Here is a 16,674-nt window from a genome sequence, read left to right on the forward strand (position 1 = left end):
TGAATGGAATTTAGAAGAATCCTCTGTCAAATAAAAAAACAAGTCCAGACTTAAAGTAAGTTTTTGTTTGTTTGTTTTTTGTTTTTTAATAGGAAAGACTTTATTTGAAATATTTATTTAAAGAGGACAAGAATGGGACTCTGGCAAAGGGGAGATTACTATTGCAATAGGGAGAATATTTGTACCATGAGCTCTTTAAAGTTCTCAAGGGGTTAATCAAAGTGTTTTTCTTTTGTAGGGAGGTGTAAACAAGACTGGAGAGAACCAGGCGTGGAGAAGTGGGAATGAAAGGGTGGCTTGACTGGATTATGTCAGGACAGTTTTATCCTGATACCAGCCTGTACTCCGGAGAGGTCTTTAGGAAATATTGCAATGGTGGCTTGGGCCAAGGATCAGTCAGAGTTTAGGGAACTGGAAAAAGTGAAGAAGCTTAGCCAATATTTGGTAACGAACATTTTGTCCCCATTGATAAGGGTGCAAGCCATTCAGTTAATCATTTAGGAGTAAAGAATGGAACTTGGGGAGTCCATGTCTGACCTTGTCATAGGTAAAGAAGTGGGACATTCTTGAGCCTTATTTAAGTCACAGGGGAAGGATGGTTCAATGCTATAAGATGTTCCTGAAATACAAAGAGTTGGGATGGAGGAAGATTTCTTTAACCATTTCTGTTTTCTAGGGTTACAGCATTCACTAAAGTAAGTTCAACATTGTCACTTTAATGTACTGTGTCATCTCAGTTGTGGATTTATCATTAACTTCATCTGTATAAAAAGTCAAGAAGCCAATCCTCATGGGTAAGAGATGATTCTGCTTGAAATGATTAGAACCAAACTTTTATATTTATATATGCCAGATGCTGAGAAATTTGTTAAAAGCTTACTCATGCACAACTTCCATCCCAAGTTGTATTATTGTCATATTGGAAATTAAGATAACTCTGGCTTGGGTTGCCAGTGTCGGAAAGTGAGACACGTGGACAAGGAGAAATCTTGACAAGGCTCTTTACCTCTGCAGAAAAGCAGAGGTACTCCAAAAATCATGCACACTGAACAAAGGACCCTCCCCTATTTATCCCTAAAGCGGGTAATTTACCTGTCCCCTTCCCAATGGTCAGGTCAGGGCTCACATTCTTCCCGGTTGGCTAATTGAAACAAATTGTTGCTGGGAAAAGAGGTAAATGGGAAGGGGGGGGGGGGTCGCAGGGGCATTTCGGCTGAAACCAGAGCAAAATGGAGTAACCAAGATTTCCTTTGATAGAAACGACATTATGTTACTTTCCACAGTCATCTGATTGATTCAGGGGCTTATGCACTGCTACCAAATTACCTTCACTCTTAAGGGCTTTTAACAATAATTTACTTGTGGGGTCATAGCCCCTAAAAATGCAAAGTGCTGCTAGCTATTACCCTTATTTCCTACCAGTGACTTTTTGAACTTGGAAGATCCAAATGACTATGTGTAAGGTGGTGGAGTAGAATAAGGAAACAATGGTCTCATTATTCCAAAAGCAGAACTTCTCCAGGAAGAAGTAATATTGATTTTTTTTTTAACAGACCCAGGGTTTGGGGGCCAGGGAACTGTTAGTGGGGATAGAGTCAGGTGATGTTTAATCCTCTCACTCAGCTGCTGTGTTTCAATTCAGTGACATAAGGTGACATTGTATTTTTCAATTCATGCCAGATTCTGTCAATGGATCTATTCTCTTTTCCTCTCCTTAGCTGGAATTGTGAAAATTTATGTTTTTCTTTTCTTTTTTTTAGCAATGTCTTCTTGGGAATTTAATGAGAATGGAGGAGACCAAATTAGGGAGACCACTTGCAAAATGCTATTCTTAACCAAAAATCATAAACTAAAATCTTCTTTAAAGAGACATTTTCTGCTTAAATCTGCTTACCTTTTGTTTAAGAAGGTAGTTTAGGTATGCAAGAGAACTTTGATATAGCTCAAAACAATCTATAATTAAATATGATAGATCAGCCTTATAATTAAGCAATTAGCCTATATCTGTAAAATTTAGATGAAATGAAGTTTGAGCTAAGGTAACTTAATGTCTAATAAAGAATTGCAGTACATGAGTCAATACATGTGAAAGCTCTCACATCATCTAAAAGCTCAAAGAAAGCTGTTGGGGACATGGCTTGGATCATCAGTGTTGGAAAATGAGACACATGACCATGGGGAGATCTCAAGAAGGCTCTTTACTTCTGCAGAAGGGCACGGGGACTCAAAAAGTAGGCACAAAGAAGAAAAGACCCTCCCTATTTATCCCTAATGCAGGTGATGTACCTGTCCCCTTCCCATTGGTCAGGTCAGGTTCAGGGCACACATCCTTCTAGGTTGGCTAACTTGAAACAAATTGTTACCGGGAGAAGAGGGAAAGTGGGGGTGGAGGCACTCTCAGGAAGGTGTTTCAGCCAAAATTGGAGCAAAATGGAGTAACCAAGATTTCCTTTGATAGAAAAGACATTATGTTACTTTCCACAAAGGGAATTGACCAAGTTGGCCTTAACTTTCTCCTCAGAATAACAGAGTTTTAGTTAGATTTCTTTGGGACTCTAGTTCCTGGACTTCTCTTAGAACATTAGAAAGCTTTGAATTGTAAATTTCTTCCCCAAACCCTTTGAGATTTAAATCTTCTCTTAGCCTCTAGCCAGTTTTATAACCAAGAATTGTCTTTCTCAAGGATCTAAGGGACATCCCTCTGAAATGTATTCATTAAGAAGATAGTACCCCTATTTCTCCTGTTCTCTGAGGAAATGTAAAAGCCTAAATTCTTTAAATGTCATCTAGCGAACACTGATGGCCTAATCACACTGAAGTCCTCCCCTCTAATGTTCTCTGGTGATGTTCCAATAAATCACCTCAGCACTGAAAATTCTCTTAACTTTTATTTTAACAGAGTTGAATTTAATCTCTCTCTCCTATTACAAAAGTCTTGAATAAAGTATTTCTTGCCTATTTAATTTTTCTGATAAAATTTTTGGTTAGGACTCTGTGTTGTTCCCTTGATCACTACCAGCGGCAGCAGCAAATAATTGAAGTACTAGAGATGCAAACAAGCTGTTTAGGCAGGAGCATTCCAACTGGAAAGTGCCACACCTTTGGGATAGAAGCAGTGGTTGGGCTGTGCAGGAACCAAAGATGGCCTCCTTAAAGCAACAGGGTTATCCCCCCACCCCCACACACACAGCCAAGAGTTACAGAGGGGAAGCATTTAGGCCCTTGCTGGGCACTTTAAGTGGTCATCTCCAGGTCCCTCTGAACAAAAACACTGCTACTGCTTGCATCAGTGTTGGCTTGGAGATCATACTTAGCAGAATGGAAGTATTGTAACAAATTTTATCAAAGTGAAATTAACCCCTCAAAGGGAGATCAGGCCACCCTGGGAGCAGGGACTGGCCCTGATATACAATTGGTTTTCCCTTATATCCCCAAGCTGCGAACTTGAGTGGGAACCTGATCCTTCTCCAGCTCACTAATTCTTCCCACCCCAGCCCACTGCACATATGTAAAGGCTGAATGTTGATTGGTCTTTTACTGGGGCATATTTGATCTGATTGGTGTGTGTCCACCCCCCCCCTCCCCACAGGATACTTTGCTTGCATAGGAAACCTGTTATGTAGAGGTGAGGTGAGTAGTGGGCCACCTACCTTTACTTGAGGAAGGAGTAGGTCAGGTTGCTCAAGGTCAGGGAAGGAGCATTACAATGAGATGGGTGGGGTGATAATAAGGATCTGGTAATTCTTGTCTTGGCCAGAGACTTTGGGCTTAATCTCCTTGAAGAAGACTTGAAGCTTAACCTTTTGACAAAAATAATGTTTTTGCAGAAGTTATATAGATTGTGTTTTTAGGTAAAGGTGGGCTTATTGTTTCTCAGATTGTAATTGAGTAGTTACTAAAATTCACCCTTTCAATTATTAAGTTCCAAAATACCACATAGTTTAAGACAGGTTTCTTTCAAGGCTAAAATAATGAAATTTGGTGAAAGGAAGGTCTATGTGCTACAAGGAAAAATTAATGATATAACACTTCAAAGAAAGACATTTTATTTTATGAATATGAAATTTTCCTATCTTCTTTTTTCTTTCTTTCCTCCCTTCCTTCCATCCTCTTCCCTTTTTTACAACTCTCCTTTCAGGTAATAACTGTAGCTCAAAGGACACAGTCTGCTTTACAATCTGTTTCAATTATCATTTATAAAAGTAAAAAAAAAAATACAGTGAACTTTTGGAAATTTCACACAATTCATAACATTTACACTAAACACAATTTCTGCTAAATTTATAAAATGTCTTCATCAAATTTAAGGAAAAATGTGTATCATAATCTGTTTTTCTTCCTTCATTCTTTATTTAGAGAAGATGAGGGGTGATCTTTAACATTTGGGGACACAGAGGCCTGCAAGACTATACAGCAATTCATACTGAGCTAATTCTAATTCATCCTCTCTTTTTATTTCTGCCTCTTTTCTTACTATATGGTTTTTGCCCAGGTCAATGTTAACTCATATTGTGGAAGACATGACTATAATTGCTAATGGTCAATTTACCTCATCCAAAGACAAGTAGTAGTGATTCTAAAACTCAAATGTGCATAGAATCACAGTAGGTACTTGTTGGGTGAGCAAATATTTGAACCCTTTCCCAGCAACTGATTTCAGTGCTCTTCGGGAGTTGCATTTTCAATAAGCATTTGATTTAGGTAGGAGGTAGGAGGATCAAATTTTAGGAAATATCAAGATGTAGTAAAACATATGAATCTGACAAAATTAGAAGAGTAAAAACATTAATTATAGGAGATTAGGAGAATTGAATTGAGGATATGTTCATGTTTATTAAATAAGAAGAAAAAAATGGAAAATAAGCACATGCCTGGCCCTCACCCCAGTCTGATAGGCCTCCCATGAGATTTCATTTTCAAACCCTGCTGACTGTGTCCCTCTTGTATTCTAGGCAAGCTGTACTTCAACCATGCTATTCTTTTTTTTTTTTTTGTCTTTTGTTGTTGTTGTTGTTGCTATTTCTTGGGCCGCACCCGCGGCATATGGAGGTTCCCAGGCTAGGGGTTGAATTGGAGCTGTAGCCACCGGCCTACGCCAGAGCCACAGCAACACGGGGTCCGAGCCACATCTGCAACCTACACCACAGCTCACGGCAACGCCGGATCGTTAACCCACTGAGCAAGGGCAGGGACCAAACCCGCAACCTCATGGTTCCTAGTCGGATTCGTTAACCACTGCGCCACGACGGGAACTCCCCATGCTATTCTTTTAAAATAAAATTTATTAATATTGAGGAAATGTAATAAGTCAATTACCTATAAATATATTATGATCCCCTTTTCCTCTTGGCTAACACACATTTATACTTTCATTTATTCATATGTTGCTGATATTCCAGGATTTTTATTCTGTTTGACCCTAAAAAAAAAAAAACTGTTAAGCATATTCTTTTAATAAATTCTTCTTTATCCCCTTTCTAGAATGCTAGTAGTTTTTCCCTAATGCTTTTTTTTTTTTCTTGTCTTTTCTAGGGCCTCACCTGCATCATATGGAGATTCCCAGGCTAGGGGTCTAATCGGAGCTGTAGCTGCCGGCCTATGCCACAGGCACAGCAACACCAGATCTGAGCTGTGTCTGCGAACTACCCCACAGATCATAGCAACGCCAGATCCTTAACCCAATGAGCAAGGCCAGGGATCGAACCCTCAACTTCATGGTTCCTAGTCAGATTCATTAACCACTGTACCATGATAGGAACCCCTCTAATGCTTTAAATAAGGTAATATATTCAATGTATGTTTTGTTTGTTTCTCTTAGGCAAGAGAGCAAATGTATTACTGACCAGTAACTAGTCTAGAGAATAAATAACCATGAGTAGAAATAGGGGGAAAAAACAAAAACAAAAACAAAAAACAAACAAACAAAAACACATAAATATCTCTTTATAGGAAGGCAATTCCAAATTTAACATTTTCATGGAGATTTCTCATGACCTCTGTTTAAAGTTATCAGATCTATGCTATTCTCTCCTATAGGAATATGAAACATTTGAAAATAACATTCTCTAAGACATTGTAATGATAAAAGGGAAGCCATAAGATTTGTTTTCCAAAAACAATTGTATGACAACTTATTTATTTTACCTTAATTCATACATAAAGATTTAGAACAGAATACTACCTCACTTTTACAAATTGTTGAGAGCCATGGTGGGCATGTCTGTAACTGGTGTTTGCTTTATACTCAATATAACTCTTAACAGCTGACTTCTGGTGATTAGTTTAAAAAATAAAACATTCATATTTTAAAATGATATTAATAATGATTAATATTGTGTGTCAGATATTTATTTTCTCCTAACATTTCTGCATTTCTGTGCTAATATAAGAAATAGGCAGAAGTATATTCTACTTTTATAAACAGTTTAAATCAAAAGAAACTAAAGGGAAATACTTAGAAGAAACAAAGAATGTTTTAGAACTTTACTTGAAGTTTTGCTGATTGTATTCCCTCTTTTGGGTCATGTGGGCAAGGTCAGCCTTACTGGATGTTGAGTTAGGTCCCTAACTATTGTCTCCTATCTAACCCCACAGAATGCACTACTCCACTGCCAATTCCTGAGTTCCATCTCGAATCTACTTCTTGTCTACCTTTTGTTGGGTCTTCTAATTAGCACATTTTGGCATTGTGTGAGTGAGGTGCAGTGGGACTGTATAGATTGAGAATCAGACCACTAAAATTTGTGGGTGGGAATAACTTGCCAATGCACATACCTCCTCATTATCTTGCAATTAGAACTTTCAGCACTGTTTTCTAGCTTTGCTATCTTAAATTCTTAATACAGATGATCTCCCAACATTTCTTCTTTATTATGTGTTTATTGGTAAGAGTTTATTGTTCTCAGACCTAATGCTGTGTGATTTGAATGCCTCCTAGTTATTAAAAATGCCATATCCAAGGAAAGTGCAATTTTATACAAGCTAGAGCTAGAGCTCATTCAATTTATTTTATAAAGCTTACCTACTGCCCCACAATTCTCACTGACAATGCAGAATAATTATCACAGAGTAATTCAATTAACTTACTTTTCAGCTTCTCAGCAAGATTCTACTTAATTTCTATGCATCAGTATTTAAAACCAAATTATTAATACATGCATATTACTATCTAAGATTTTATTCCTAATTAACTAGATGAATGAATCTTGTTGATGATAGTTTTGGTGGGCTGTATTAACCATGTAGTTATTTGTCCACAGTTTACCTTATGTTCTTATACTTGAACACAATTAATTAAATAATATTTCATTTGAGAAACATTTATCAAACACCTACTGTGGACGTGAAGTTGAATGGTACTGTCACAGGAAAATGAGGCTGAATTGCACTGCCTCATGAAAGCTGATTGTGTGCACATCTTCACATGTCTCTATTACATATGATATAACATCAATAGTTTTAAAGTGGCCATAGTGGAACTGTTTACAACATGGTAATGGGCATATATTAGATAGCTGGAGTTTCATTTATTTATTTTTTTCAAGATAGCTGATTTACTAGCACACAACCTACCAAATGCTAAGCTGTCATCCTTGCCCTTAAAGAGCTCACCAAGAAGTAACTGAAAAAGACAAGAAAACTTTTGAATGTTCATTATTCTAGTCCCAATGTGGGGGTGATCAGTATAAGGATGAGGATGGAAGTGTCATCAGAGCAGTCTCCTAGAAGTGCCTATGGTTTTAGGTGAATAATCTAAAAAAAGGCTAGAGACCTAAAATAGGAAAGTGACAGTGGGACTGTAAATGTAGGTATAGAGTTTTGTAAGAGATTGGCTTAGAAATAGTATATCAGTCTTCTGAACTGCTTCAGAAACTGTTCTGCTAGGTCAATAAGCTAAACAAAATATCTGAAACAGTAGCTTTCAGACATTGGACAACAGGTAGCACCTGAATTATTTTTATGTTCCTAACTGTAATCCATTCTCTTAGTGCATATATCTTTTCAAATTATGGTTTTCTCTGGATAGATGTCCAAAAGTGGGATTGCTAGATCATATGGTACTTTCAGCTTTTAGAGGAACTTCCGTACTATTCCATACAGTTGTCTGTAGTAGTTGTAGTAGTTGTCCCACCAACATTGCAGTAGGTTTCCCTTTTCTCCTCATCCTCTCCAGCATTTATTGTTCATAGACTTTTTGATGGCCATTCTGATGGGCATAAAGTAGTACCTCATCATGATTTTGATGTACATTCCTCTAAAAATTAGTAATGTTGAGCATCTTTTCATGTGTTTTTTGGCCTTCTGAATGTTTTCTTTGGAGAAATTTTTTGATTGGGTTTTTTGTTTTGGGTTTTTTTTTATATTGAGCTGAATAAGTTGTTTGTATATTTTGGAGATTAATTACTTGTCAATTGATTCATTGCAATCCCATTGTGTGGGTTGTCTTCTCATTTTGTTAATGGTTTCCCTTGCTATGCAAACATTTTTAATTTTAATTAAGTCCCACTTGTTTATTTTTGTTTTTATTTTCATTATTCCAGGAGATGGATCCAAAAATATATTGCTGCAGTTTATTTCAGAGAGTATTCTGCCTAAGTTTTTCTCTAAGACCTTTATAGTATCCAGTCTTATATTTAGGTCTTTAATCCATTTTGAATTTATGGGTAGTCTTCTTAACCAATATGTAGAGGATTCTTTTGACATAGCAGTATATTCAATAATTATTTGAAGTGTTTAGAGCCATATTATTTAATAAACCACACGTATTTTATTAAATGTCAAGTGCTGGTATTAAAAATAAATAACTCAAAATACAAACAATGAAATATATAGATAACTATAGTGTGGTCTTGGTTTAAAGTACAGTTCTTTGTCCCTCTTCATCCTTCTGGTTTTTGTTCTCTTTCTCTTTTGGGGGGAACTGTACCCAGTGCATGTGGAAGTTCCCAGACCAAGGATCAAACCTGTGCTGCAGTAGTGACAACACTTGATCCTAAAATCACTGAGCCACCAGGGAACCTCTCCATTCTCTTCCTCTTTAATCTTCCTTTCTCCCAGATTCTGATATATTTCTCTCAAGTTTCCATTCTCTGCTTAGTCATGTGTATTGGTTAATGTATGGTATTACAACCAGTATACTAAATGTTTTAAACTCAAGGACTATTTTCTATAATTTTAATTTAACTTGAATGTATAGACAGTGAACTATATTTATTTTGCTTGGTTTATATTTCTACAGCATAAATGTGCAGAAATAGTAGAAAAACAACTAATATTTGTAGAATATTTTGCAGTTAGAAAGCACTTTCACAGATGTTCTTTCCTTGATATTTTAAAACTATCCCATTTCCTTCCTTTAAAAAATGACACCAAATCTCTAGGAGTTTTTGATTTGCTTAAGGAAACATAGCTAGTAAATTGCAGAGCACAGAGTCAAATTGCATCTTCCACAATGTGCAAAACCTCTGCAAAATGACTTTCATAAATGCAATATTAGACTTTATATAAATGTCCTTGCTTTTGGCAGGAGAAAATTCACTCTTTAAATTTTAAGTAAATTCTTCCCTATTACTCAGACTACTTGATGGTGGTTTCTTTTCTTCATTGATAAAAATCTCCAACTTAGGTTCCTCCAAGTGATACACACTCTATGATGGAGGATGCATAGCAATGTCCAGTACAACAATGGATTTAGGCAGCAAGGTTGGCAAACTGCACAATGTAGTCTCATACAATAGCTGGATTTTAGTTGGACTCATTAGGAAATGGGCTCCTTTCCTTGACCATCTACAGGTGTGATCCAGGAAATTAAATCAATAACCATGACTTGTGTGGCAGACCAAAATTCTATGCCACTGGTAAAAACCCCCAAACCAGTTAAATTGTATCAAGATTTAATAAGCAGAATATAGGCCTGAACTATGACAACATTTTTTGAGTTCTACCCCCTGAGAGATCATCTGTCCATTTTCAGTTCAACAAAGTTCGTGCTAAGGCTAAATTATTCAGTGGACACGATCAGTTTTAGCCAACAGTTAAGTGACCATCAAACTTCAGCTCACTCAAAATGTTTGTGATCCAGACCCAGGAATCCAGGGGAATTTCTGTGACTCAAGGCTCCTATAAGCCTGTTTTACTTTCAGAGGAAGAAAAGGGGTAACAAAAAATTATTGCCGCAATTTTTTGATATAAGACTTCAATATTTCTGGGGCTTAGCCTGTTACATTCTCAGATATTAAATTTCCATTTAACAAAGGAGGCTTGTTGACTCTTCTCACCCTGTTTGTTGAGTTTGGGCTGACCCATCTCAAAATGTGAATATCAAAGTAGAAAGTCACACATTTCTATGGTCCAGGTATTTAGTTTTAAGAAGTACTCTAGGAACAAGCCAATAGCTGCTTTACCAAAGGAGTTTACCTGGTCACCATGTCAAAGAGGGCATGACTGCAAAACCCGAAGAGATGCCATGGTGTAGAGGTGTAATCATAGGCATCCTGGACCTGTTACAAAAATAAAATAAAATAATAAAAAATAAATCTCCTCAGATCTGCTATGTCATTGTCAAATAGATCCAAGATTAGTGTAATAGACTGAAAAGGAGATAAGCTATAAGATAGCTCATTTATTTCCACTGTTCCTCAAAGAGCATTGCATGTACTTTCCCTTTTTTCTGAAACTAAGTAGACCAATTTTTAAAGATTCTCCTGGATTTTGCCTACATCTCTTGTGAATTCTCCTCCTTCCATGAGTAAATGCTCACTTCTATAACTGTTGACTGAAAGGAAGCAGAGCTCATCCTCTTCTTCTGGGATGAATCTTAGCACTAGTCATTACAATGTGTTGACCTGAGACTGATCACCATATTAGTACGAAACTCTCCGTTCCGTCCATCCTCCCCTCACTCCATTCTTACTCCCACCTAGGGGAAAACTAACTATTATATTGCATAGTTCAGATAGCTTTATTTGAACCTAATTTCCAGTTGTCAGTATGCAACCACTCTACTCTGTTTTTTTCTCATTAATAGGCATAAAGTTAAGAACAATTTATTTCCTGGTGGCCTACCAAATTTTATCAACATGTTTATTACCAATTCCCATGGATTTCCCATAAATTATATGTATGGCTTTCATTCTTCTCTTTTCACAAATCCTTATCTCTATCTGCCTCTCATCTTTATTGCCAAATCATCTTTTAAGAACTGTGAAATTCTGATATTTTTACATAACTTGCAAGGTAATCATTTAGACTGCCACAAAACATAGTGTTTTGTGGATGGTAGGAGAAGATAGAAGTCTCCTGAGTCAAATACAAAGACTTTTTTTCTCACTACAGTAAGAGTAGAAAGAGTATCTGCATTTTTTTGCATATATTACATGAATCCCAATTCTCTCAGGGAAGCATGAAGAAGGGCAGATAACCCCTGCAAGCAGAGTGGGTTTCAGGAACTTGAATATTCTACAACAGAAAGTAAGCATGTTTGCACTTTGCTCATATAGGAATCATTGTCTCATTATGTTGAGCAGCAAGAATACCTAATCTTTGCTTAGGAGACACTATACTTTCTAAATCTGATCTTTATGCAAATATCTTTGTAAGAGCGTTCAGAAAAAAAGGCAGTTAGTAACTCACTCATGAGACATGCAGACACATGAAAGATCCATTGAAAATGGTCTCCTAAGTGTAACAATAATGTGAAATTATCACTAAGCAAAATTCGAAATTTTGATAAAAATCACATCAACTCTTTTAGAGAGGGAATGGAATTAAGAATATCTTTCCCAATGAACAAATACTTGCTATTATCTATGGAATTAAACAGTTCCTGATGGTTCTATCTGCTATTTCTCTATGATGGTGAGAAAGCTGTAAATATTCATTAGAAACAGTACATTAAATTTTCTTTTTTAATATTATTTATTTATTTTTTATTACTCAACAAATTTATTACATTTATGGCTGTACAATGATCATCACACACAAATTTTATAGGATTTCAATCCCACACCTCCGGCACATTCCTTCATACCCAAACTGTCTCCTTTGGAAACAATAAGTTTTTTCAAAGTCTGTTAGTCAGGATCTGTTCTGCTAAGAAGTTTATTGTGTCCTTTTTTCAGATTACACATGTAAGTGATAGCATTTGATGTTGGTGTCTCATTGTCTGACTGACTTCACTTAGCATGATAATATTTAGGTCCATCCATGTTGCTAAAAATTCCATTATTTCATTCCTTTTAATGGCTGAGTAATATTCCATTGTGTATATGTACCACTTCATCTTGATCCACTCCTCTGTCGATGGACATTTAGGCTGTTTCATGTCTTGGCTATTTCAAAGAGTGCTGCAATGAACCTTGCAGTACATGTGTTGTTTTCTTTTTTGTGTGTGTCTTTTTGCCTTTTCTAGGGCTGCACCCACGGCATATGGAGGTTCCCAGTCTAGGGGTCCAATCGGAGCTATAGCTGCTAGCCAGATCCAGAGCCACAGCAATGCAGGATCCGAGCCGCGTCTGCAACCTACACCACAGTTCACAGCAACTCCGGATCCTTAACCCACTGAGCAAGGCCAGGGATTGAACCTGCAACCTCATCGTTCCTAGTCAGATTCGTTAGCTACTGAGCCATGACAGGAACTACACATGTGTCTTTTTGAGTCATGGTTTTCTCTGGATAGATGACCAGGAGTTGGAATGCTAGATCAAATGGTATTTTTAGCTTGCTGAGGAATCTCCATACTGTTTTCCACAGTGGTTGCACCAATTTACATTCCCAACAACAGTGTAATAGGGTTCCCTTTTCTCCACACCCTCTCTAGCACTTATTGTTTGTAGACATTTTGATGATGGCCATGCTGGCCAGTGTGAGTTGGTACCTCATAGTGATTTTGATTTGCATTTCTCTAATAATGAGTGATGTTAAACATCTTTTCATGGGTTTTTTGGCCATCCCTACATCTTCTATGGAAAACTGTTTAGATCTTCTGCCCATTTTATGATGGTGTTGTTTGTTTTTTTGTATTGAGTGATAGGAGGTATTTATAAATTTTGGATATTAATCCATGGTCAGTCAACTCATTGGCAAATATTTTCTCCCATTCTGTGGATTATATTTTGGTTTGTCTAGGGTTTCCTTTGCCATGCAGAAACTTTTAAGTTTAATTAAGTCCCATTTGTTTATTTTTGTTTTAATTGTCATTACTCTAAGAAGTGGATCTGAGAAGATGTTGCTGTCGTTTATGTCAGAGAGTGTTTGGCCTGTTTTCTTCTAAGAGTTTTATAGTATCTGGTCTTATATCTAGGTCTTTAATCCATTTGGAGTTTATTTTTGTGTATGGTGTCAGGAAGTATTCTAATTTCACTCTTTTCCATGTGGCTGTCCAGTTTTCCCAGCAGCACTTATTGATCAAGCTGTCTTTTATCCATTGTATATTATTCCCTCCTTTGTCATAGAGTAGTTGACTGTAGGTGTGTGGGTTTAATTCTGGGCTTTCTATCCTGTTCCACTGATCTATATGTCTGTCTTTATGCCAGTACCATATGGATTTGATGACTGCTGCTTTGTAATATAGTCTGAAGTCAGGGAGCCTGATTCCTCCAGCTCCATTTTTCTTTTTCAGGATGTCTTTGGCTATTCTGGCTCTTTTGTGCTTCCAAACAAACTTTAAAATATTTCCAATTTGGATTCCTTTTATTTCTTTTACTTCTCTGATTGCTGTGGCTAGGACTTCCAGAACTATGTTGAAGAGTAGTGGCAAGAGTGGGCATCCTTGTCTTGTTCCTGATCTCAGCAGGAGTTCCTTCAGCTTTCACAATTGAGAATGATGTTCGCTGTGGGTTTGTCATATATGGCCTTTATAACGTTGAGGTAGGTTCCTGCTATGCCCACTTTCTGAAGGGTTTTTATCAGAAATGGGTGTTGGATTTTGTCAAAGGCTTTTTCCACATCTATTGAGAGGATCATATGGTTTTTATTCTTCAGTTTGTTAATGTAGTGTATCACAGTGTTTGATTTTTGGATATTGAAGAACACTTGCATTCCTGGGGTAAATCCCACTTGATCATAATGTACAATCCTTTTAATGTAGTGTTGGATTCAGTTTGCTAGTATTTCTTTTAGGACTTTTTCCTCTATGGGTCATCAGTGAAATTGGTCTGCAGTTTTCTTTTTTTTTTTTTTTGTGATATCTTTGTCTGGTATTGTTATCAGGGTGATGGTGGCCTCATAGAATGAGTTTGGGAGTGTCTCTTCCTCTGCAGTTTTTTGGAATAGTTTCAGAAGGATAGATGTTAGCTCTTCTCTGAATGTTTGATAGAATTCTTCTGTGAAGACATCTGGTCCTGGATATAGTTTGTTGGAAGTTTTTTAATCACAGTTTCAATTTCAGTTCTTGTGATGGGTCCATTCATCTTTTCTATTTCATCTTGGTTTAGTCTTGGAAGATTGTACTTTTCTAAGAATTTGTCCATTTCTTCTAGGTTTTCCATTTTATTGGCATATAGTTGTATATAGTAGTCTCCTATGATCTTTTGTATTTCTGTGATGTCTGTTGCTATTTCTCCATTTTCATTTCCAATTTTATTGATTTGAGGCCTCTCTCTATTTTTCTTGATGAGTCTGGCTAAGCGTTTATCAGTTTTGTTGATCTTTTCAAAGAACCAGCTTTTTGTTTCTTTGATCTTTCTATGGTTTTCTTTGTTTCTATTTCATTGATTTCTGCTCTGATCTTTATGATTTCTTTCCTTCTACTAACTTTAGGTCTTGTCTGTTCTTCTCTCTCGAGCTGCTTTAGATGTAAAGTTAGCTTGTTTATTCGAGCTTTGTCTTGTTTCCTGAGGTGGGCTTGTATTGCTCTAAACTTTCCTCTCAGAAAGGCTTTTGCTGCATCCCATAGGTTTTGGAGTGTCATACCTTCATTGTCATTTGCTTCTAGGTATTTTTAATTTCCCCTTTGATTTCTTCAGTGATCCATTGGTTGTTCAATAGCATGTTGCTTGGTCTCCATGTGTTTGTATTTTCTGCATTGTTTCTCTTGTTGATTTACAGTCATATTGTGTTGTGGTAGGAAAAGATGCTTGATATGATTTCAATTTGCTTAAAGTTATCGAGGTTGGACTTGTAGCCCAGGATGTGATCAATCTTAGAGAATGTTCCATGTGCACTTGAGAATGTGTATTCTGTTGCTTTTGGATTGAATGTCATATAAATGTCTATAAAGTCCATCTGGTCTAATGCTTCATTCAGGGCCTGTGTTTCCTTCTTGATTTCTGTCTGGATGATCTGTCCACTGCTGTAAATGGGGTGTTAAAATCCCCCACTATTATTGTATTATTGTGGATTTCTCCTTTTAAGGGTGTTAACAGTTGCTTTATATATTGTGATGAACCTATGTTGGGTGTGTAGATATTTAAAATTGTTATATCTTCTTCTTGGATTGATCCTTCGATCATTATGTAGTGTCAATTCCTTATCTCTGAAAATATTCTTCATTTTAAGGTCTAATTTTCTGATATGAGTATTGCTACCCCAGCTTTCTTTTGATTCCCGTTTGCATGGAATATTTTCTTATATCCTCTCACTTTCAATTTTTATGTGTCCCTAGAAGTGTAGTTGGTCTCTTGAAGATATCATATAAATGGGTCTTATTTTTGTACCCATTCAGTGAGTCTATGTTTTTCGGTTGGGGCATTTAGTCCATTAACATTTAAAGTAATTATTGATAGGCATATTCTTATTGCCATTTTATTAATTGCTTTGGATTTATTTTTGTTGCTATTTTTTTGTTCCCTTCTTCTCTTGTTCTCTCCTATTCTGGTTTGATGACTATCTTTAGTGTTGTATTTGAATTGATTATTCTTATTTTTTTGTGTATCAATTTTAGATTTTTGGTTTGCAGTTATTCTGAAGTTTTGATATGAGTCTATATGTATATGAGATTGTTTTAAGTTGTGGTTCTCTTAATTGCAAGTTCATCTCCAGTGTCCTACATTTGTACCCACCTCTTCTCATGATTTCTGATTTTGGTGGTATAATTGTGACTGGATGATTTCATATCTTTACTGTATATATACCTTTACTGGTGAGCCTTGTCATTTGTGGAATTTTTGTTTCTGGTTGAGGCCTTTTCTTTGCTGTCTAGAGAAGTTCCTTTAATATTTGTTGTAAAGCTGGTTTAGTGTTGCTGAATTCTCTTATCTTTTGCTTATCTGTGAAGGTTTTGATTTCTCCTTCAAATCTGAATGAGAGCCTCAATGGGTAAAGTAATCATGGCTAGGGGTTTTTTTCCTTTCATCACGTTAAGTATATCATGCCACTCCCCTCTGGCCTGCAGAGTTTCTGCTGAAAAAATCTGCCAATAATCTTATCAGGGTTCCCTTGTATGTTCCTTGTTTCTTTTCCCTTGCAGCTTTCAAGATTTTCTCTTTATCTTTAATTGTGGTCAGTTTGATTAATATGTGTCTCAGTGTATTCCTCCTTGGGTTTATTTTATATGGTACACATTGTGCTTCCTGGATTTGAGTGAGTGGTTCCTTTCTCATGTTAGGGAAATTTTCAGCTATTATCTCTTGGAATATTTTTTCTGTCCCCTTCTCTCTCTTCTCCTTCTGGCACTCTTATATGCACGTTGGTGCATTTAATGTTGTCCCAGAGTTCTCTGAGACTCTCTTCATTTGT

At 36.6% G+C, this 16,674-nt stretch overlaps 1 long non-coding RNA gene across 1 annotated transcript in view; it reads right to left on the reverse strand.

Annotated features, from left to right (window-relative positions):
• Positions 5,249-16,674, reverse strand: part of LOC106510034 — a 33,277-nt gene continuing 21,851 nt past the window's right edge. Inside the window, exons 5-6 of the long non-coding RNA XR_002343787.1 lie at positions 10,417-10,499; positions 5,249-5,419 (exon numbers count right to left, since the gene is read on the reverse strand). This is a non-coding gene — a long non-coding RNA (uncharacterized LOC106510034). The remainder of the gene's footprint in view (positions 5,420-10,416; positions 10,500-16,674) is intronic.

The sequence above is a fragment of the Sus scrofa genome, chromosome 4, assembly GCF_000003025.6.
Source record: "Sus scrofa isolate TJ Tabasco breed Duroc chromosome 4, Sscrofa11.1, whole genome shotgun sequence".
Lineage (NCBI taxonomy): Eukaryota > Metazoa > Chordata > Mammalia > Artiodactyla > Suidae > Sus > Sus scrofa.